Here is a 22080-nt window from a genome sequence, read left to right on the forward strand (position 1 = left end):
ATGTCTGTTCCCTCTGGCTTCAGCCTTGCAAACACTAACAGGGGTTCAGTAGTTAAGCCCTGGATTTTCTGCATCATCTTGGTTGATTGTAGCAAAATGTTTCTGGGCCATGTGGGTTTGTTCTGGTTTGGCTCAAATGGAAGAAATCCTGGGTAGGCTGGGCTTGAGTCAGCTGTGATGCATGGACTCTTCTAGATCCTGTGCCAGCACAGGCAGTGATCTGTACCAGCTGAGCTGGCAGAAGGGATAAGCTAAATATCAGCAGAAATCTGCCTGCAGAGCCTCTGGGTCAAGGTTTGGAGCACCAAGTGGTTTAGCCTGAAAGGCAGCGCATAGGAAGATGTGGTGGTGGCCTGGGATGACCTCCTGTGGCAGACAAAAGTAACATTGCATAGTAACTGAGGCTAGAAGGACCTCAGGAGGTCTCTGGTCCAACTCCCTGCAATAATCAGTGCTGATTTTGGGTCAGGCTGCTTGGGGCCTTGCTGGGAAGTGTGCTGGAAGTGCAGGGGCCAGATGCCTACTGCTTGTGGAGGGGGGCAAGGCACTGCAAGACACCCACCCTGAGAGCCCACAACTTCCCACGCTGTTTTCCTTCAAGAAACTTTTTTAAATCTCTCTTCCTTGGTGAGTGGGAGCTGACCTGGGGTGTGAAGGAATTGCCTGTCCCAGGGCAGATGGTACTGGGATACAGCAGGGCAGAAGTCTCGAAGGATGGGCTTTTTAGGACATCGTGCTGCCCTGGCTCTGGACACAGCTGTCCCGCCTGCCACACCCCATGCAGAGCTCAGGTGCCTCCACCCACCTTGTGCTGCTGCTCATCCCCACGTGGGGCAGCCAGCACTGAGCCACTGGTGTGTCTTGCCTTGTTAAGGCCTGTTTTGCAGGATACAATGTCACACGACACCAAGCCATCTGGGGACAGTGTCGCCTAGGCCAGATCTCAGAGGGTGTTGTGCTTTGATCTTCTTCCCCCCCCCCCCCCCCCCCCCCCCCCCGATGCAAGAAACCACAAAGACTTCAACTCCCTCAGAAATTACCACGAGATGAGAATCCCGTGGAAGAACAATAGCTGCAACATGGTTAGAACACGCTTTTATTTTTGTTCCTACGTGTTTCGTGCAATGTTGGGCTGTGGTTATGCTCATGGAGAAAGCAGCCAGTTCCCTACTGTTACTGTGTGGCAGAAGCACTCCAGAGATGTGAATGTGAGAAGGAGCCATTGCAATCCTATGTTGGCTCACATGTGCCTTGAGCAAAAACCTTCTCCCATTTCTGCTGCCCAGAGCCCATAAATTAGATGATAATTGGGATGGCCTGGGCCTGGCCTGAAGAGCAGCTTCATCCAAGCTTGCCAGGGCTTGTGTGCGGGGCTGCTGTGATAGCTCAGGCTGGGACCCAGCCCTGTGCTGAGGCTCTTAGGCTGGTGAGAGAGCTCAGCATAGTGTACATGTAACTGCACTGCAGCTACTGCAGAAGCAGTGAGTTAAATCTAACAGCACGCATACAGCTTATCTTTAAATGGGCTTCTTTCAAAAATGTTTTATGTATGCCCATGTCAGATACTGGGGTGTCAGCCCAGGCCTGCCCCAGAAACTGAGTTTGCTACACCTGAAAAATCCCACAGGAGGACATGGATCTGAGGGATCAACGGATCAAAACTGGGTCAAATCCACCCACCCCCCATAGATGTTTTATTCTGCTGGTTGATTGTCACTCATACAGTTAAAAATTAAGCTAAGGAGGGGAGTGTGCGAGCTTATTACACTTCAGTTATTGCTTTATTCTTCTATAAAATTTCTCACAACCTGAGGTGCTGGTGTATTGAGCATGTGGTGGGGAGATGAATGAATCTGTTGCAAGGTCAGCCTGGCCTTGCTGGCCCTGGCACACTTGCATCATTCATTTTTTTTTATTCTTTCCTGTGAGCCAAACACCATCAAAGAGCACTCCACATCTATAAAACCTCAGTTAATTTTAATCACTTTCTTTGGAAGGGAGTTATAACCTACCAAAACAAGTGTCTAAAGAAGCACCTCTGGGAACACCCACTGGGGCCAGCACCAGAGCTCTTTGTTCAGGGGGCTCAGAGCTGGCAAACTCTAACTATGCCCTGGGGGGCGGCCCCCAGGAATCCCCAGATTCCCTAGGTAAGCTGTGGCTTTGCTTTTTGGTTACAAGCAGATGGACATTTCTGACCTTTGAAAGCTTTTGCAGGAGCTGTCAGGATGGTGGGTGTCCTGAGCGGCTGCCAGGGGAAGTGGGGGAGCAGGAGCTGGGATGCTCCAGAGTCCATTTGCTTAGCAGTGACCTGAGTTCCCTGGAAAATGGTGTCCCCTGAGTGAGGCAGGCAAGGCTGCAGATGAAGTCTGTGGTGGCAGTGGGGATGGGAGCTGAACACCACATCCCAACCTCAGAGCATATTCCTTCCTTCCTTCCTTCCTTCCTTCCTTCCTTCCTTCCTTCCTTCCTTCCTTCCTTCCTTCCTTCCTTCCTTCCTTCCTTCCTTCCTTCCTTCCTTCCTTCCTTCCTTCCTTCCTTCCTTCCTTCCTTCCTTCCTTCCTTCCTTCCTTCCTTCCTTCCTTCCTTCCTTCCCTCCTTCCTTCCTTCCTTCCTTCCCTCCTTCCTTCCCTCCTTCCCTCCTTCCCTCTTTCTTTTCTTTTCTCTCTCTTTCTTTTCTTTCTTTCTCTTTTCCTTTCCTTTCCTTCCTTAGGACAAGGAAGGAGACCTTCCAAATGCCGCGCAGAGCAGACCGCTCCCATCTCTCCTGGTCCGCGGGTGTCCGGGAGCAGCCGGAGCGGGGCCGCTCCCACCGGCGGTCGCGCAGCTCCATCTGCTGTCGCTGGGCGCATCCCGGAGCGCGGCTGCGGGGCTTTTCCTCCGGCGACGGGGATCAGCCTCAGGTTCGCCTGCTCACCACAAGGGGCTTCAGGAACTGCGAGTAAAGATTCTTACTTTTGTTCTGCAGCAGGCAGAAAAGTTTTAGGTCTGATTCAGCCGGAAGGGAAAAAGCCCAAGTCTTGCTCCCAGCCCACCAAGGTCTTTCCCGGCCCCACGGCAGCTTTTGATGTGAGCAGCAAAAAAAAAAAAAAAAAAAACACGGCAGCTTTTGGTGTGAGCTCTGAGAGGTGGAGGTAAGGGGGTCCAGGGCAGTCTCAAAACCTGCAGATGGCTGATTTCTGACCTGAGAACTTTCTTGGGACCCAGAGATGCAGTATCTGGTCCATCCTGCTTGGGAAGCCCTCCTTGACTTTTTTTTTTTTTTTTTTCTTTTTCATGTATGACCTCAAAAGGGGGGCAGCTGGTGGCAGGGATTGGTGTAGAGGCTGGAACCAGACCTTCTTCTCCCCCACTTTGCAATCTTCTAGTTTTTAGTCAAATAAACAAATGCCATGGTTTTCAGGGTGGTGGGAGTGATAATTTGGGAATAATGTGAGATGATTGTTTTCCTCTGAGAAAAGGCCAACAATCTTTGTAGCTGTGAAGTGGAAAATGTTCATGGATTTATTTTTTCTTGAGTTTTATTTTTTACAAGCCCTTCTCCCACCAGATTTTCAGATCACTTCCCTGTTAAATAGTGGAAAAATGTCAGAAGTCTATTTAATTCCCAATCTTTATTATTCATAACTTGGAAAGATCATCTTGAAAAGATTACAAACATACATTTTAAAATTACCCCTCTCCATGCTCTGGTCCAGATTTTGGAGTTATTATAACTTCTTAAAATACAGAGGTCTGTCCATGCACCTTTTCCACTGATATTGAGTAATTTCCTCTGTGCCAGTGCTAAAAACCCTTTAGACACCTGAGCTCTCACTGTCTCTGTTTCCTATTACTAAAATGGGGCTAACACCCCCTAATCTTGAGAGAGTTTTGTCAGGGTGAAAAGACCCCTAAAAACTATGTAGAGCTGCTCAGTTGCCACAGTGAGGGCACTCCTTTTTGCAAGCAGCTAAAGAACAGTGTGCTGAACAGCTGTCATGAATGTCTTTGGGCAGCTAATGGAAATTACTGTGCCTTTTTTTGTTGAGAACAACCTGAGCACAAGATATTCATACCAGACTGTAGCCTGCCACTCCCCTAGCCAATGTTTTCTGCTTTTCCCTGTACTTCTAAAACTTGCCTCCCTCTGCAGCTGTATTTTTATCTCAGCTGCTCCAGATGTTGAGGTTAACATCTGCACACTGCTCCTCTCCTCTCTCTGTGGGCTCTTACTAGAGAGCACCCCCAGCAAATCTGTGACTGGAAGGTGACCTGAATATAAAGCTTCTGGCCTCTGCTGAGAGGCCAAGGACAAAGCCCTAAAATCTTTCCAGCTCCTAAAGCCTCTGTCAATTCTGCCGGAGGTTAAGCCAAGCACTAATCCTGTAGGAGCTTTGAAGGTTTTAAGAAAACCCCAGACACAAAGCTGCTCAGAAACTTGAGGAATGTGAGAGTTGTCTTTTGGGCTATTGGACTTTGAGGACCAGCAGTGCACTGGAGCCTGTCAAGTGTTTAGACTTGGCTTCACCTTCTCAAATGCTGAACAAGTGCCAAAACTGTTTGGCCAGAGAGTCAGGGAGAGGAAAGGCTGTTACAGCTCTGTCCTGCACGCAGATTTAATGACTGGGATTTCTTCTGTCCCACCCTGAGATCCATCAGAGCAATTAGCTGGCTGGTTTCTCATATGGCCAAACAGCAGGGCTTGTCTCCTGAGCAGCTCTAGGCTAAGCTACAGCAATGTGGAAGAAATCCAGATAGTCTCTCTATAGCTCTGTCACCTTTTGAGGACCTTGAGATGTGACATTGCTTTCTTTTTCTTGGTGTAAAGTTAGTTGTCTTTTGGATAGTAACACCAGTTGATATTGGAAAAGTTGTTTTTGTTGTTGCTCCAAACTTACCTGTTAATTTTTTTTAAGTCTGCAAATCAGGCTGAAAGCTTAACATGTTCCTCAAGGCTATGTGTCTGTGGGAATGGCACTGGGCAGCCCCTTGGAGCCACTCAACATGACCCCGCTCTCTGGCCTTGCACCCCCAGCAAGTCCTCAGTGCTTTGTGTCAAGAAATTATTTGATTAATGAAGTGAAACCTAGGTAGAAATCTGTTCAAAGGCAGCCTTTCCTCCAGCAAATGTCTCCAAAGACCATGGGAAGGAGCTGGTTTTAGTAGCTGGCAAAATAGGAACATATGTCCTGACGTCTGTGGTGGGGATGGTGTTGGGACGGGGTGCAGCTCCCGAATGGAGCTGTAGCACAAGGCCCTGTGGCCCTGCTGCTGGTTTACCCAGTGTGGTGGGACACAAGGGAGCTGAGCTCCACGTTCTGTTCCAAATGGGCAGTTTTGAACTGCTGCTGAAGGCTCCAGCCCAGTACGACCCACATGGAGTTGACCCTCTTGTTGTGGATCAGGAGGGGAATCAGGTGCCAGATGGACATCTTGGGAGATGCCCATGAGATCCACGAGGCTGCTGTGCCCATGAAGGTTTCCACCTCTGCCCATCACCAATGGGCAGGGCAGGATCACACACAAGTGAGAAGAGTTAACAACTTTCTAAGGGGAGTGCCAGCATGAAGTGACAAGCTGTTCACCTCCAGTGCTGGAGATTCATCCTGATGGGTCAGAGCATCAGGCAGACATGCACAAGCACATCAGGGATCCAGAAAGTCAGGGTCCTCTGGAACCATGTCTCTGCAGTACTGTGACAAAAACCTAAGGCAGCATTAATTTTTTTTAATTTTTTTTTTGCATCCAGACAACTTGCCTTCTCATCAGCTGAAGGATTTTCTGGGTCACCATGGACTCTGTGCATGGTCACACCATGAGGCCGTAGGTCACAGCAGCGCAGGTGTGCTGGTCCCAGGGACCGGAGGACATGGTGGGGGATGCAGGGTAACATCTCTGGGACCTACTTCCTGAAACTAGGTCACCTCCTGTGACAGTAGAAATGACTCTCAGCACAGATGGCAGGTGGGACCTGGGAATGACCTTGCCTTGTGGTCATTTTCTCAGGCAGTTGTTTGGTGACACGTGCAGCAGGTGCTGAGCTCACTGTGGCCCCGTTGTTTCTACAGCTGTGGGGATATCTGGGAAAGCCACTTTTGCCTCCCCCTCCAGAGCAAAGAAGTCCTGCCTCAGCTCATCCCAGAAAATGACAGGTCCCTTTCCCTTCTTCTCGTCTCTCTTTTCCTTTCATGCAGCCTGTTCTTGGGAAGGGCATCCTTTAGGAAATAATGGGTGGACACAGTCTGCTCCACCTCTCAGGCATCAAATTCAGATCAGCACTTTGAAGCAAAGAAAAGCAAACCATCACTTATTGCACAGAGACAGCTGGAAATGCTGCAAGGTCCTTTTAAAACTCACCAATTTTACTCATGTCTAGTTATTGCTGGGAAAAGCTCAGATAGTACAAAAAATGTAGGTGCTTATCTCATCCAGCTTTAGTGGGCCATTTGAAGTACTTTAACTGAGCTCAAAAGTGATGCTGTTTTCTCTCCCTTGAAAATACATTTAAAAGACATTACATTTGTTCGAGAACTTTGCTGATTGACTCCAGGTAAAAATAAGCACCGTCTTGTATTACATTGTTATGTCACATAAGCACCTTGCATAATTACCTTAGCCCCAACATAATTTTAATTATGTTAGAATTAGTGCAAAGAATTTTATCTGAGACTCATGTAAATATTTTGTGTTCTCAGTACTTTGATGTACCTAGAAAGAGATTAATGTTTGCTTTGATAATTAGTCTGTTGCATGTGGCCAAAAATTCATTACAAACACAGTTAATTAAGTTGTCAACAAACCTTTGGTCTCCGGCTGGTGAGAATAATTCAATAATTTTGTTCAGCTTGATGGGGAATTTTCATTTTTATTGCTATCAGCCCCAGCTGTCCTTGGGGGCCCATGGCACAGCAGCATTTTCTGAGAGGTCATGCAAAACTGGGCAGGGCACAGTGCACATGGTGCTGCCCCAAGGCTGTAACACAAGGAAAGAAAATGAGCACAAGCAAGAACTTCCTTACTGTGCAGTGACTGAACACTGGAAAAGGCTGCACAGAGAGTTTGTGGTGTCTTCCTCACTGGAGGTACTCCAGAACTGTCTGGACAAGATTCTGTGCCATGTGGCTCTAGGGTGGCCTTGCTTGAGCAGGGTGGCTGGACCAGGTCATCCACCGCGGTCCCTTCCAGCCTAACCTGCCCTGTGACTCTGGGGGGTGGCACTCCAGATGTGGCATCATGCCTCCGTGCCACAGAGGATAGAGGTGAACATGGGCTCTAGTTCTGAGCTTGGGGGAAGCAAGGGACACTGATGTTTATCCTCCAAAAGGTTATCTGCTCCTGCTGAGGGATGAGGAGCCCCAGTCCTGCTGCTTGGAGTTCATAAAAGATGGTGTAGAGAGCCTGCCTTGTGTCTGGGGAGAGGGTCTGGAGCTTGCCTACTGGCTGTTAATATTGTGGGTCCAGAGAGGGGACAAATGCCACCATGTGCTCTAGAAATACAGCTCATGCCATAAGAAATCAAGGTCTTTTCCCCAAACAGCCTTTCTCTGTTGCAGGAACTCTTCAGGGGGACTTAGCCTGGCAGGATCTCTCTGTACCCCTGCAGCCCCTGCCCCAGTGCTGTGACCATGCTACAGTGGGAACACAGACCTCTCTGGTGCCAAGGATCTCTTAGCACCATGCTCACACTTCGAGCTGGTGTGGCATCCCCCATCCTTTTTGTCTGAGAGCTGCAGCTGCCACTGGGCTTGGACTCAGGTAGGTGACAGTCCCAGAAGGAGTGTGGGTTCGGGGCATCACTCAAGGACCAAACATCCAGTACCTCCAAGTGACTCATTTCCATTTCAAAGAGCCCATTTGTTTTATCTGGCAATTAGCTTGCGTCCTCTGTAGAAAATTACTCCATAAATACCACCGAGCTTCCAGCCAATCTCCCCTTTTAAATATATTTTAAGTGCATGATTAATACACTTTCTCAGCCCCTGTCTGGGACTGTGCAGGGAGGTCAGGGAGCAGGTAAATGAAAGAAAATGGCTTCACTCGGCATTGACTGGGCTATTAATCACTGCCCATTTTCTATAAATCATGGCAGATGGCAGGAGCAGGCAGGTACTCATGGGAAATGACACACTGTGCATGACGGGAATCGCGGATCACAGCAGACACTGGCACGGGAAGAGGCTGCTCCTCGCCCTGCTGTCCCCAGCGGAGGGAGGCCATGGCACTACACCTGTGACTCACCTCCACGTGGCAGCTCTCCCCTGTAAGAATGGATGTAAAAGTTTGCAGGAACCCTGGAAAATTCACAGTATCATGGCTGGATGGGTCTGGCTGGGGATGTTCTGCTTCCCATCAGGCAGGGGGAGCAGAGGGGAGGATTTGCTGCATGTGGGTAGTGAGCGTTGAGGAGGATGAGTCCTGAGTATCAGCAACTTCAAACCACCGTGGTCAGGGATACTTCTAATCAGAGCAACAATTAAAGATTTTGCTCCTGACACTGAATGCTTATGATTGCTTTGCCTCAGAGCAGATGCAGGCGGGAAACGTGAGGGAAGAAGTTAGACTGATAAAGTGAGGGGGACAGATACATCCTAAAATGAGCATGCATTTGGCAGCAGCGTTCATCTAGGCATTTTCTGTGCTGTAGTCTTGGAGGGATTCCCTTTTCATGCCTGGGAAATGCAGGCTCCTCCCTCCTGGAGTGGATGACCTTCTAATACTGCCTGGCAGTGCTGTGGGAGTTGTGCTTCCCTGTATCTGTAGTGCATCTACGAGTGGTGGAAAGCAGCTACTTTTTTTAGGAGGACAGACAATACTATATATACAGATGAATGAAACGAGTATTTTAAATGGAGGCTGTATGAAAGAGAAGAAAAATACAAATTATGGGCTCTCTTCTCATGCACATTGCCAGTCCCAGTGAAAGCAGTTGAAATAATCCTCTGCTGCACTTGGTATTTCTTCCACAGGGAATGGGATTCTTCCTGTCCCCTCTCTTTTCTACCAGAGAGGCAGAGGGATGTGTTTTTCCCTCCTTTTCCCTCCTTGATGTTGAGCTAATCAGTTTTGCTTTCCCGTAGCCTTGCATTGCCCTGCTTACCCCAGCCAGCCCTGCAGCTGGACACCCTTGATGCTGCTTGGCAAGGAGAACAGCACCTTCTGCACAGCTCTCACCTCCAGCCCTGCTAAACAACAACAACAACAGCTCCTGTTTTGCTGGCAAAATAGTTGGAAGAGCAAACTAGGCTGGCTGCCAGGGACTCCCAGTTAAGCCACCACCAGCAGGGAGAAAATGGTCCAGAGTAGAGAAAACCAGGATCATCTGCTCCAGGCCAGAGTCTGTCCTGTGAGCAGGGAAAAGAATGGACAAGGGTGGAGGGGATGGACATAGTAAGTGGATTTAAGGCTTGTGAAGGACCATCCCTATGAAGGTTAGCATGGAGAATGGCTCCCTGAGGGATGTGGGTACTTGAGTGTGCTGAGGTGAGTGTGTGCTGCTGGGCATGAGAGTCACAGGGACCTGCAGGGTGACAGATGCAGAAAGTGAGCAGCAAAGTAATCTTGGAAACATGTGACCAGCAAAGGAAGAAACAGCCTCAAAAAGCCTAGAGGACCCATGAAGGCAGCGAGTGGGAGATGTGAAGCAGAAGACATGTGAGATCAGGAAAGGAGAGATTAATATGCCACAGCCAAGAAAGCTTCACATTTTAAAGCGCAGGCGGGATGATGGAGAGGATGGCACGGGGACTTCAAACAGCAGCTGGGTGGCCTTGGTGCTTGCTGAAGTCATCTTCCCCAGCCCAGGAGCTGCCTGGGGATGTTGCGTGGCTCCCGCTGCTCCACGAGCACAGCTGGATCAGGCGAGGAGGAGGGCTGGTCGCCTCCACAGGCATCTGTGTGCAGATGTTTTCCACTGAGGGAAGAGCAATGAGGGCATAGTTTGAAAGGAAAGGGAAAAATCGTAGCAGAAGCTGGAGAAAAATTGTTGCTGAAGGGAACCTTGCTCTCAGGCTGTCTGAAGCAATGCAGGGTGAAACCCCATTTTTTTGGCACCGAGGTTTTTCCTTCCACCCAATGCTATTTATACCGGATGTTTCTTACCCCAAACAAGCTGAGTTTGGCTGTGCTGGACTCCTCAGCTGCTCCACATTCCCACTGCCCTGGCTGTGGCTGGGCTGGAAGATCTGTATGGAGAACTCAGGGGAGAGCTGGGTCCCCCACCCCCCTTCCTAATCCCCTCCCCAGCTCCCCCACAGGCCTCACGGGAACCTAATATTTGTGCATGTGTGTTTTAACACGGCATATGGTCTTCATTACACACAGGCTTCTCGCTTCCATAATTATACCATGATGGGAGTTCCTGTCAAAGCCATAAAGCAAATTCTCTTCCCCCTGCCGTGTCCCCCCGCCCCCATGAGCCCTCCCCATAAAACTCGCAGGGGTCTCCAGTTTGCCAGGAGAACCCTCCCTCGCTGGTGGAATTAACCCTTTGCCTCCTCCCATCCGGCAGCTGCTGGAAGAAAGCCGAGCTTTCCCCGTGGGTGCTTGTTTACCAGAAAAGGGGAAGGTGTTGTCCAGATTTCGGCCGTGTGAGAAACAGCAGAGAGAGAGAGAGAGAGAGAGAATGAGCTAGCAGTGCCTAAGCCATGCTGGGGAGGTGGGGAGGCAAGGAGCAGCCTAAGCCAGTGCCCTTGCTGCTGCTCTCTCAGCATCCCTGAGCGTGCCAAACCCACCCACTGCCGAAGCACAAGCGCCTCTGGGCAGCGCGTGGCAGCTGTTTAACAACACGCTGCAACACTACCCCACAGTTCAGGGCAGGAAATGAAGGCGGCTGCATCTGCAGGGGGAATTGAGGTGCACAGGCTGCAATTACCTGTGCTGGAGTTTGGCCAGAGCACCACTCCTGCGAGCATCGCCATGGCGCCGGACGCCGGCGGCTGGTGCTCAGCTGCTGCGGGGTCAAACACAGCTCTGGAGGCTGCCTGGGGCCTTGTGGGTCATACCCCAACCTTGTCTGGGGTGGATCAGGCAGGAAAACACAGAGAATTTATGCACAAGGGGAAAATTCAGCTTTATTTGTATGTGTGTGCTGCATCGAGAGGTATTGGGATGATGCAAATTTAGGTGCCCTTTTTCTTGGGTATTGACTGGAAAATAGGCTTGGACAGTCTGTAATTGCACTAGAAATAGTGAGTAATGGAGGGGAAAACTTCTCCCAACAAGTCTTTCTGGCCCCTATGCCAGGGTGCTGCTGAGAGTCAGGAAAGAAACCATTTCTGGGGGTGCCCTGGCCTTTGGGGCCACTGGGATATCCCCAGTGGGCATGGGCTGCAAAGGGCTTGCTCAGGATCACACCAGAGATCCCGCTCTGCTCCATGCTCATCATGACAGAAAAAATTCTGTTTCCCACTAGGTGGTAGAGAAGAGCTTGGCTGAAAATCCTCCAGCTTCTCACAGCTGAGTAAGAAAGAGGGGGGTTGTATAAAACTGAAGACCTCTGTTTTAGCCAAGACTCCAGCAGACCCAAAGGTAAGAGGGGTGTCACTGCAGAGGGCTGTGGGAGAGGTGAGGGGTGGCCCGGGAGCTGCAAAGGGCACGGGTGCAACCCAGCAAACGCTGGGTCCTGCTCATCACCAGCCACCGTGTGCCAGGCACTGGTGGCACAGTTTTTTTGCCATCTGTGGATATTTTATGACCCTTTACTGATTGGTTTTGGGGAATACGGTTTGAAATGGGTTGTATCTAATAAAAGGAAGAGGGGAGCAGGGGAAGCGTTCATGCTGATGTCATCTAGCACATGCAGGTCCAGCATCACCCCAGCCTGTCACAGAGCTGGTGAGCTTTCCCCACGAGCCTGCACTGCCTGCATAGCAGTGACAGTACCTTTAGTGTTTTCCACTGATGTGAACTCCTTGTATCAACCTGATTTTTCCCTCTCACAAGTCAAACACATCTTCATTGACAGCAGTTTTAACTAGATGCAGGAGCCATTCCACAGCAGGATTCATGCCCAGCCTGGACAGAGGGACAAGAAGGTTGGCAGGAGGAGCCCTGACACCTCAAGAAGGTGGTTTCCTATTGAGATCTCCAATCCGCAGAGACAGCCCAGGGCTGGGATTCACAGATGCCCCAGAGGACTGCCTGAGCTCCTTTTGCACACCCTGAAAGATCAGAGGAGTGGCAGTAGCTTAAAGAAGTCACACCTGAAGGCAGGATCAAAACCACCTGGCTCTTGCTAGACAGGTGTTTATTCATCTGGCCAGTGCTTAAATGGCTCTAATGAGGTAATTCTGCAGCTTGTCCCCAGTCTGCACTACCCGTGTCCTTACAGAGATTTTCTTGCTGTATAACTTTAATCTCTTTTTTGCCACACTTGATGCCCCTGATTTCTTTTGGGATACACCCTGGGCAGGAAAAGTGCTTTTCCTTTTGACTATAGTTTATTGTATATCTGAAGCCCAGTCCCACACCTGCACTCACACCCCAGTATTTCCTGATCTTACCTTTACCCCTTGCTCTCACCCATTATCCAAATCTTCCTTGGGGTTTTGAGCTCAGCAGATCCATGCAAAGTGATAAAACAATCACAGATCAGCACCCAGGACACTTGACTCCTGCTAGACCAAAGACTGGCTTGAATTTTCAGTACCTGCTTGCTTTAGTTTGTGCTTTCCAGGCATCTCTGTGGGAGCTGGACCCCCAGTGAAGGGTTGAAGCAAGGAGTGAGGCACCAGCCCCAGCATTCCATGCTCTTCCCTGACTCTGGAGTATCACATTTCACCTTAGGAATTTTTTTGCACTATCTAAAAAAATAGTTCAAAGGATGAAGGGTGACAGGTGTTGTGGACTGGGGGTGTGTCAGGATCCCATCACTCAAACGTCCTGCCTGGATCTATATTTGCACACCTTGGTGATTCAGAGGAGGATGGAAGTGCTGGCTGTATTTCTTTGAATAATCTAAAGTCTAGATGGATGAGCTGCATGGGATGGCATGAAAGCAGGGACTCTGTCTAGCTCTTCTGGGCAAACTGGATGAATGGAAGCTGTGCAGCTCAGCTGTTAGGGCTGGTCTCATCCTGGAGTGCTTGTGATCCCAGCACTGCACTGGGATGCACAACACTGGCTCATAACCTGTTTCTAAGCACACCAGTCTTGATTGGGACGGGGTACAGTGAAAGGTCTGACCCAGCTGAAAGGACCAGTGATACCTTTCAATCTGAAGGTACCTGCAATAGCTCTGGAAGGTTTCTGCAGCCCTGAGGTAGTTTTCATGTCCTGAGGATTCAGAGGCAGTGTGTCGTGTGCTGAGTTGTCTAGGATGAGTGCTTAAATGGAAATAGCTCACTTTTCTTCAGATAGGCTCATGATAATGGTAAACATTTCCTTATAGAGCCTGAGGAATGGCGGACCTGAATTTTAGGTGCTTTTTTGTCAGTCGAAGGAGGCCCAGACACAGAGTGGTAACTTGCCTGGAGAGAAATGTCCTCTTTCAGGAATGTGCATCTCCTGGGTCCAGAAGGAAAATAAACATGCAGCATGGTGCTGCAGATTGAGCAGAAGGGCATTCAGCTCCCAGCTGGCTCCACACTTCTGGAATAGTGGAATAGTGGCTGCCTCGTGTGAAAAGGAGAGGTCCTGGAAGCCTCACTGTCCTGTGCTAAAATACGAAACCACAGTTCCCATGTGATGTGACCCTGGGCAGTGCATACTGTGCCAAAACACACTGTTAGAGTGAGATTTCCTCCAGGACAGACAGACATACAAGCCTTCAGGTCTGAAGGATCATCAAGTGGAAGGAAGGAGGGTTGTGTGCTTGGGGAGTGGGGTTACAGTACAAAAGGATCTCTAACCCTAACTCTGCAGGAGGTTTGTGCCAGGAGGTGCCTGCTGGGTTTGGGGGGTTCAGTGTGAGCTACCCTGAAGCCACAACAGAGCAAGGCAGAGGAGGGACACATTTGACACCTGGTGGCTGAGCCCTTTCAGACTATGTGGCTCCAGTCTTTGTGTTTGGGTCAAAGAGCAGAGAAGTCTGAAACCACCAGACTCTGTCCACAAGGAGAACTCTGAGTGGTAAAGGCTCCTTGGGGAATTCAGTAAGTTTTTGCTTCTTCTTGAGCACAGTTTTCACAATAGTTTCCAAACCTCCTGTTCCTGGGAGCATTCCTAGATACCCACACACTGTGCAGTCCCCTCTGGAGCACAGAGAGAGTTGTGTTTGTACTGCTTCAATTTGAACCTTCAAACCTCCCTTGGACAGTAACAACATGGAATAAACAAGCCTTGTGTTGAAACACACTCCTCCTCAGTGCTACACTGACCTAACTTGCTTTTCCTATGGACAGTCTTGACCCACTTTGTTCTTTAATGCATTGATCTTCACAAGATCCAGGGAAGCTGGGAAATGCTGCTGCTTCTCTCTCCCTCTTGTTTTTATGGATGAGGAACTGAGACCTTAAGTATCCCACAATCAACTAAATGCTGTTGAAAGTGCTAGTTTTTTACCTTTTCAGAAACCCAAAGGCCAGCAGAGTGGGGTACGTGTGCTGTGGAGGTGGATTGGACAAGAATTGACTGGATTGAAGAGCTTGTGTTGACCTGAGGATTTTTTTCCTGCAAAGGAAGCTCTGAGGCTCCCACTGGACTTCGTTCACCTCCCAGCACAGAGCAAAGCTGGTGTCTCCTGGAAATGGAAATCAGCAGGTGGGTGATTTGGTGGTGTCCCTCTGCTCTTGGTGTATCACCAGCTGCTTTGAGGTTCCTGCTGCAGGGCCTTGAAGCAGCCAGGCAGCCCCAAGCCCTGCCTGCTTGGCAGGCCCAGTGGGACTTCTTGTCTCCCTTGTCATGTTTTGGAGTAAGGAGCTTTCCGGACAGTTGTGATGTCAAGTGTCCATGCTGGTGGGAAGGGGGTCAGAGGGGACCCTCTATCACCGTGAGTGCTACTGGACCCCCCAAAAGGCTGAGAGCTTGGAAAGCATCCACACAGTTGATCACTTGCCTGAGCTATCGTGCTCCATGAGCCTCCAGCTCATGAATCTTGGAAGGAAAGACCTTCTCAGGAGATTTGTGGTGCATCCAGTCCCGGCTAGAAATACCACAAGAAAAGCCTCTCTAGGGGAGATCCCAGTTCTAAGCAGGAAATGCAGAGTGATGTGAGAGTGAGAAGAAATCCAGATGTGGCCACTATCTGCTTTATTTTACTCTGGGAAACCAAGTTCTCTTTTGTGGGATATAGTTTTGTCAAGCATCGTTCTCAGGCATATCAAGCCCTCGTGTTTGCCAGTTATAATTGAGTCAGAGCCACATATCAAAGCTCAGTGTGTGCCTGTCTGTGTGTCCACATGCCTGTGTGTGGAGACAGCTTCCAGCAGATCACTTTCTGTTGTTTTTCTGCTAACAGACTGAGCAGAGCTACTCACTCCCACATACAGACAGAGCTCTGGCTCACACAGCTGCCTGGGGAGAAGCACTGGCTTTTCTCCTCTTGGGCCAGTGTTGCATTTTTGAATGACTTTACCAAGCGGTGTTTAAGTATTTGAGTTTTTCAAAGTGAAGCAGCTTCTCTGCTACCAAGCGTTTGTTTCCCTGTGCAGTTCAGAAGTTTTCTTTGCAGTGTTATCTTGTTTGCAGTCCCAGCCCAGCCTGGGAAACATGCAGCATAGTTTAATGCTGAGGAAAGTAACTCTTTCTTTTTAAAAGGGACTGCTTGGTGTGAGTGACAGCCACCCAGGAGTGGGAGATATTCCCTGGATTTTGGAGGTATGCACAGCCTCTGGCGGGGTATTTGCAGGGAGGGAAAATATCCTGGACTTTCCAGGTAAGTGCAAGCCTGAAGACAGGTTTGGAAAGCATTTTGTGACCTTGTGTGACATGGGTGCTTGCAGTGCTCCCGTGTGAGCTTTGCTCTCCTTGGCTCTTGGTCTGTGGGGTCGCTGTAACGTCCAGGCTCTTGTGGTGCCAGGGAGCAGAACACTAGAGACATATCCATGAGTAGCCAAATCTTTATTAAACCTCGAAAAGATCATTAATCTCACCCAAATATTTGATATTTCTAAAGTTTAGGTAGGGGGTAGATACCCTCAGGTGTCTGGCAGCTAACACTTGTAATTAAAACGAGTAACAGGAGCAACAAAGTGGAACTGCTGGTCATAATTCCCCCCTCATACACTTTTTTTGAGTGGATCCAGTTGGCCCCAAACCAGTACTATTCCCCAGCAGAAACTTTCCAGCATTTATTCATCACACACAGAGTTGACAAGTGCCTCCAATTCTCTAGTTACCAATGCACTAATGAACATCTGCTTGTCTTTCTTGAAGTTCAAGGACTTGGGCAGGGAGTAGACTGGGGACTGAATTTCTCTGTGTGTCTGAATAAGGTTAAAAGTGGATTTTACATGAGGGCAGAGCCTTACTCTGGGGTTCCTCATACTTCTCAGTTAATGGCTTCCAAAGTTCAAACCTTTTGGTTAACAGCTGCTTCTGAGAAATGGGGCTTTGAGGGAAGGAGTAAATGTGTCTTGAACTATCAGAAAAACAAGAAATAGAGATAGTTTTTTGCTTGTGAGTAAGTAGTCTTTGCTGTTGCTAGTCCTTGAGTGCTTGAAAACTTCTGGCAACCATGCAAGATCATGCTTTGCTGCCTCTTGCTAGTGGGAATGTAAAAATTGCCCAACAATATATGCAGCCAAACCAACAATCATCAGGTCCCACAGTGAGTATCTCTGACAGACAGCTAATTACTTCTCCAAAACCTGGGAATATTTGCTCTGGAGAGAACTATCAAATAGCAGAATCTGTCCCATACAACAAAAACTGCTCTAGAGCTTCTGCACTGTCACTTTAGCTCTGTCACTGTTTTATTGCTGGATGTTACCTACAGGAAGAAAATTCAGCTTTGACTTAACCCCTTGGATTAACAGCAGGTACAAACTGTGGTGGCATTTAACTCAGTCTTCTAGAAAGTCATTTGTCTGTGTTTAATGATTTCTGTCTTCCTTACACCAGCCTTTTAACTCTCTCATTCTGTGCCTTGTCACCCATTACCACCCAGCATGTTGTTCTGCAGTGTGAAACTGGGATGTGGAAATGGCTGGAAACAGGGAACCCAGCTCCAAGGAGTGCGTGCTACCTGGTGGGTATTGCTCAGCCATGCAAGGAAGCCTAAGAGCTCTGAAAAATAGGAAAGGTACATGTGAAAGCTGATGCATTTAACCACTGGGGCATCTCCTTGAGCAGGTCACTGTCAGCACTTTTCTTGGAGGCTGGAGCTGTCTGTAGGTGGCTGGTTACAGGTGCCTGTGCAGGGCAGTGCTGTCGGTATGAACCGCTGTGCAGCACACAAATCATTTCTGATGAAAATTAAATACCCAAAAAAGAAATTCCACTACCAATGGAGCGAGCAAATCATGCACAAATGACTAATAAATAGCACTGCAATCTCTCCTTAAGCCGTGATTTATCTGTCTGGAGACTTATTAAAGAAATGTTCCTGCTGTTTGCACAGTTTTTATGATGGCGCTGCTTTTTGACCCTCTCGCGTGTCAAAGCCTCTTTCTCTCCTCTGGCAGTCCCAGCAAAAGCCCCACACGTCCCCTTCACTCTGCAGTGCCTGTGATTAAGTGCCCCCATACCCTGGCACCCTGGCCCTGCCCTCTCCCAGCCTCGCACAGCTGCTCTGTGCTGTAGTGAAATGCCCTTCTTGTGGTCTGTGCCTGTGAAGGGGCTTTCTGTGTTTTGTCATCTCCTGATCATGCACAGGACTCAAGGGAATGGCGGGAAGGTGAGTCAGGGGAAGTTTAGGTTGGATATTAGGAAAAGGTTCTTTACCCCGAGGGTGTTTGGGTACTGGAACAGGCTCCCCAGGGAAGTTGGCACAGCACCAAGCCTGTCTGAGTTCAATGAGTGCTTGGACAGTGCTCTCAGGCCCATGGTGAATTCTTGGGATGTCTTGTGCAGGGCCAGGAGTTGGACTCAATGATCCCTTCTAACTCAGCATATTCTATGATCCTATGATTCTCTTTTCCAGGGCTGTTGCATCACTGCGGGGGGAGCAGCTTATTCAAGACCTTCCTCCTTCTCCCAGGCAAAACTCACCCAATTCTGTTTGGACCAGGAGCTTTTGGAATGTGAGTGGGTCAGGCTGTTCTGGGCAAAGCTGTGGGAGCAGTAGCCTGGCTGCTTCTGCCCCCTTGTCTGCCTCTGCTCTCTGCAGTGCACTCAGAAATACTGAGCTAGGGCCAAATAGAGGAAAATCTCAAACGCATGACTTTAAAAATAAATGCTTTTTCTTTCTTTTAACTAAAATGTGCACTTTGCATAGCTGGTTCATGAGTTCCAGTACATTTGGGGTCAGCAATACTTTGAGGTGCCAGTGTTTTGCTGACATTATTGGATGATGGGGCAACAAACCCCTACATGTCTTTTTGATGTGTGGGACATGACAGAAGCAGCTAAAGCTGTTCTGACTCAGCCCTCAAGCATTTCTGACATCAAAGTGTAGACCCAGGCAGCTCTGAATGGTCAGGAATTTGTGTTGAATCTTTTCTCACTGCTGTCTGGGGAAAAAAAAATCTTTAGCTGCCAATGAGGTTGACTTCCACTCTGACAATAGTTCCCCCTGTAGAATATATAGTGTTATGTGACATGTAAAATCGGAGTATGATGTAATTTAGAGTTTCCTGCCCTCTTTATGAGATGCACATCCAGTGCACATAACCCCCTTTTAATAGTTAAAACAGTGGAATATTTAGAAAATCTCAGTGTTCAGAGTGGGAAATGGGAGGAGCAAAAGGCACTGGAGGTATCAGCTTTGACTGTCCTTTGCAGTGCAGGACAGGGAATATCTGTACTCATGTACGTGCTGTCCCCGATCCATGGATCAGAGCTGTCTCCAGCCTCGAGCCCCCTGCGTGGCACCAGCTGAATGAGCAAGTCCAGCTGCCCACCTTGCTCCTCTCTCCCCATGGCTGAAGGATCTCCCAGGAACCTGCCATATCAGCTGGCTTCCCAGGTGTTCCCAGGTCTGCACACAGAAGCCACACTGCACGTTGGACCATCACATTCCTGACTGCAGGTACATCCACAGAGGGTGAAACAGCCAAAATTAAGTTTATTTCATGAAAAAATTAATGCAGAAGGTGGTCTTCAATAAAGTCAGCAAACTCTCTGGATCAGCTCTATTTACTTTTTTTTGGATATTGTTTCAAAATCATAACCCTCTTTGTTGGGACTTTCAGGAGTATCATCACCCTTCCAGCATCAGCTGGTAGGAGCCAGGGCAGTTGGAAACCTTCATCTGGGCTGTGATCCATGCTCTGGCTGCCCAGCTGTGGTCTTCAGCTCCCAGTCCCAGTGGGGTCCTGCCCTGGGGCACAGCACACACGCTCATACCCTGACAAATACACGCAGCTGAGAAAGGTTGGAAGTTTTCTGCTTAGTGTCTGCTGTCAGAAAATGCTGCTCTGCTGCAGTTGAGCTGTCCCCATGGGAGCGTGTCAATTTGGACAAACTTAAGTTTAGGGGAAAAAAAGCCAGAATAACTCATTTCAATAAATTCAGAGCAGTCAGCAGTCGGCTGTCAGAATGGCACATTTCAAGTTTTCAGTCTCAAATGCCTTCTCTTTGGCACCACTGTGCATTAATGTATACCAGAGTACAAATTCTTACATGAAATAATGCAAAATGAATTACGAAACAGAATAATACTATACAAATCTGGACTGGAATAGAAACATGGAATCCTCAAAATATGAAATATACATTAAATATAAGCATAATTGGAATAGAAAAGAAAAAATCAAAAAATGCAAACAAATACTTCAGTTGACCTGAAAGGACGTGTTTCCAGCATATTGTTTTGTAAGGGATTGTTGACAAACCCAAATTTCACCTTTCCTATTCAGTTTTTAGTCTTATGCCAAAAATCTTAGCTGGAGGGAAATCCAGGGCAGTAGATGCCTGAATGTTTTTATAAACATACACAGGTATAACTGTACATTGCTATTCTATTTGTCTTTTCTTCTTTTTCCTACAGCATCTGTCCCATTCTATAAACTGAAGCTCTTTTTACTTCCTATGATGGAGTTAATTACAGAGCAATTAATTGACACAGTTATTCGTGAGAGGTTTTGGTGATGACAGGACTTCAAGCTCCTTTTATTTTTCTTTCGTGTCACAGCCAGAGCAATCACAGAAAATCTAGTGGCAGCATCCATGTGCCCAGGAAGGTGGGGAAGGTTGACCTCTTTGCTTTTCTTTGCTTCAAGGGGACTCTGGTGGTCCAGAGTCAATATGTTGGTCCCTGTGGATGCTGGTGAATCTGACCTGCTCTGCAGGCACTAAATTCAATACTGGCATCCCTGCATGTGGGCGCTCAGGCAGCGTGTGTGTGTGGAGGAGGCGTGTGCAGCTGCTGAGGTTTTGAAACTCTTTTGCAAGGCTTAAGAGACACAGGTTGCTGCTTTTTTGGCCTAAGAGGAAGAGACATTACTTTACTTTAAAGGAATGTTGAGTAAGGATGGCCAAACCCTGCATCCAGCAGTGACTCTCCTGCATTGCCACAGGTCAAGGGCAGGGTGTCAGTTTGAAGGTGGATGTCTCCTAATGTGCAGTCGTTGGTAACCTAAAGCAGGTTTATGACAGAGCCAAGATCAGGCATTAATGCAATAGACTGGTAATTCAATCACTTTATAGAAGTTGATCTGTCCTTTTTATTACAATTATTGTCAGCCCGGGTGTTTCGTTCCATCACTGAAAATAAACATCATTTATCATACTTGTAAAGATTAGCCCCTGACAGCTCCAGCTCTGCTTTGCATAAATGTGTATTAATGTCGGCTCTGTCTGAAGTGGAGAGAGAAGTCTATATTTCACAAGAATGATTAGACAGTGTCACCACTGCTTTAAGTAATGTCTTATCATGACGGATAATCAAACTGTGAAAAAAAAACAACAAAAAAAGGCAATTTATTGCATATGCATTTTTTGCTTTATTGGGCTGAGAAATAGCAATATTTTTGCTACTGCATTTTTGAGGTTTGTAATGCTCAGGCTCTGGGCTGATGATACTTTTCTGGGTTTCAGGGGCCACATGATGTTTCAGCTCATCAGCAGAGCTGGGACCTCCACCTCTGCAAGGCTGCCTTGAGTCTTCCTGTTTGAAGACCCAGGAGTCTACAACTTTGCCAGGCTTTCAACAGTCCGTGCCTTGGGCAGAGTTAAATTTGGAAAGTTTCAAGCTAAAATGATGATGACATTGGTTAGAATGAGATTAAGGGAAAATATGATGCCCAAGCTATAATATTCTTGCAGACATTTTCCAGAGAAGCTCTCGAGCTCCGGGGCCTTTAAGCAAGAACTCAACAGTTGGCAAGCACCTGCCCTCAGCTCAGGGCTGCACTTTTGCTCCTCCCATCAAAACCCCTAATTAACTGCAGGAAAAAAAGAATTGTTTGTCAGTGTGTACTTTAGAGATGTTCGAGCCCAACAGCCAAACTCTGCGTGTTTGAGTTCTCAGCTAACAAGAGGGAAGGAGCCCTGTTCCAATGACTGTGTCTCCTGGCAGTCGCCATGGAAGATGTGTCTCTGGCATCCAGAATGAAGAACAGCTAAAGACATGAGCTGAAGTCTCACTCTTAGGTACTGTTTGTACCTATGCAATGGTCTCTTCAGATTGCCTGGGCATTTTGGTGGCCACTTAAGCCAGGGCAATGCCAAGAGTGTTCCCTTGTCACCTGAACCATTAATTCTCTGAGAGGGGAATGGGCACCGATGTCCACCACACACTGACTGCAAGTCAGCTCTCTGCTGCAGTGCACAAAACCAACTCTGCAGCTTTTGTGAAGAACATCAGAGCTGAAGCAAAGTCCTTATCATCAGTATCAGGGTAGGTACTGGGCCTATTTAATCAGTTTTAGAAACTGAAGAAGGGAAACCAAACGCAACCCCATGTGTGTTTCCAGGTGCCTTTTTTATTTTTTTTTTTTTTTTCTGAAGTTTGAGTAGTGCACTGAAAAGCCTGTGATTTCTGGGAATTACATCTGGGTTTTGTGAAAGCCCCAGGCTGCAGAGTAAGAGCGCTTTTGTGAGGGTGTCTGCATTCATTCT

The 22080-nt window shown here is 48.1% G+C and overlaps 1 long non-coding RNA gene across 2 annotated transcripts; it reads left to right on the plus strand.

Moving 5' to 3' along the window:
• The first annotated feature begins 2025 nt into the window (after positions 1-2025).
• On the plus strand, positions 2026-19126 carry LOC119703302. 2 transcript variants are annotated; one of them, XR_005257609.1, is made up of 8 exons: positions 2026-2150; positions 7536-7737; positions 11393-11508; positions 14490-14679; positions 15676-15793; positions 17027-17107; positions 18002-18101; positions 18802-19126. It is a non-coding gene; the product is annotated as an uncharacterized LOC119703302 (long non-coding RNA). The 2 variants fall into 2 exon arrangements; XR_005257610.1 differs by having other exon boundaries at positions 15676-15735.
• Positions 19127-22080: the final 2954 nt, after the last annotated feature.

The sequence above is a fragment of the Motacilla alba genome, chromosome 7 (assembly GCF_015832195.1).
Source record: "Motacilla alba alba isolate MOTALB_02 chromosome 7, Motacilla_alba_V1.0_pri, whole genome shotgun sequence".
NCBI classification, from domain to species: Eukaryota; Metazoa; Chordata; class Aves; order Passeriformes; family Motacillidae; genus Motacilla; species Motacilla alba.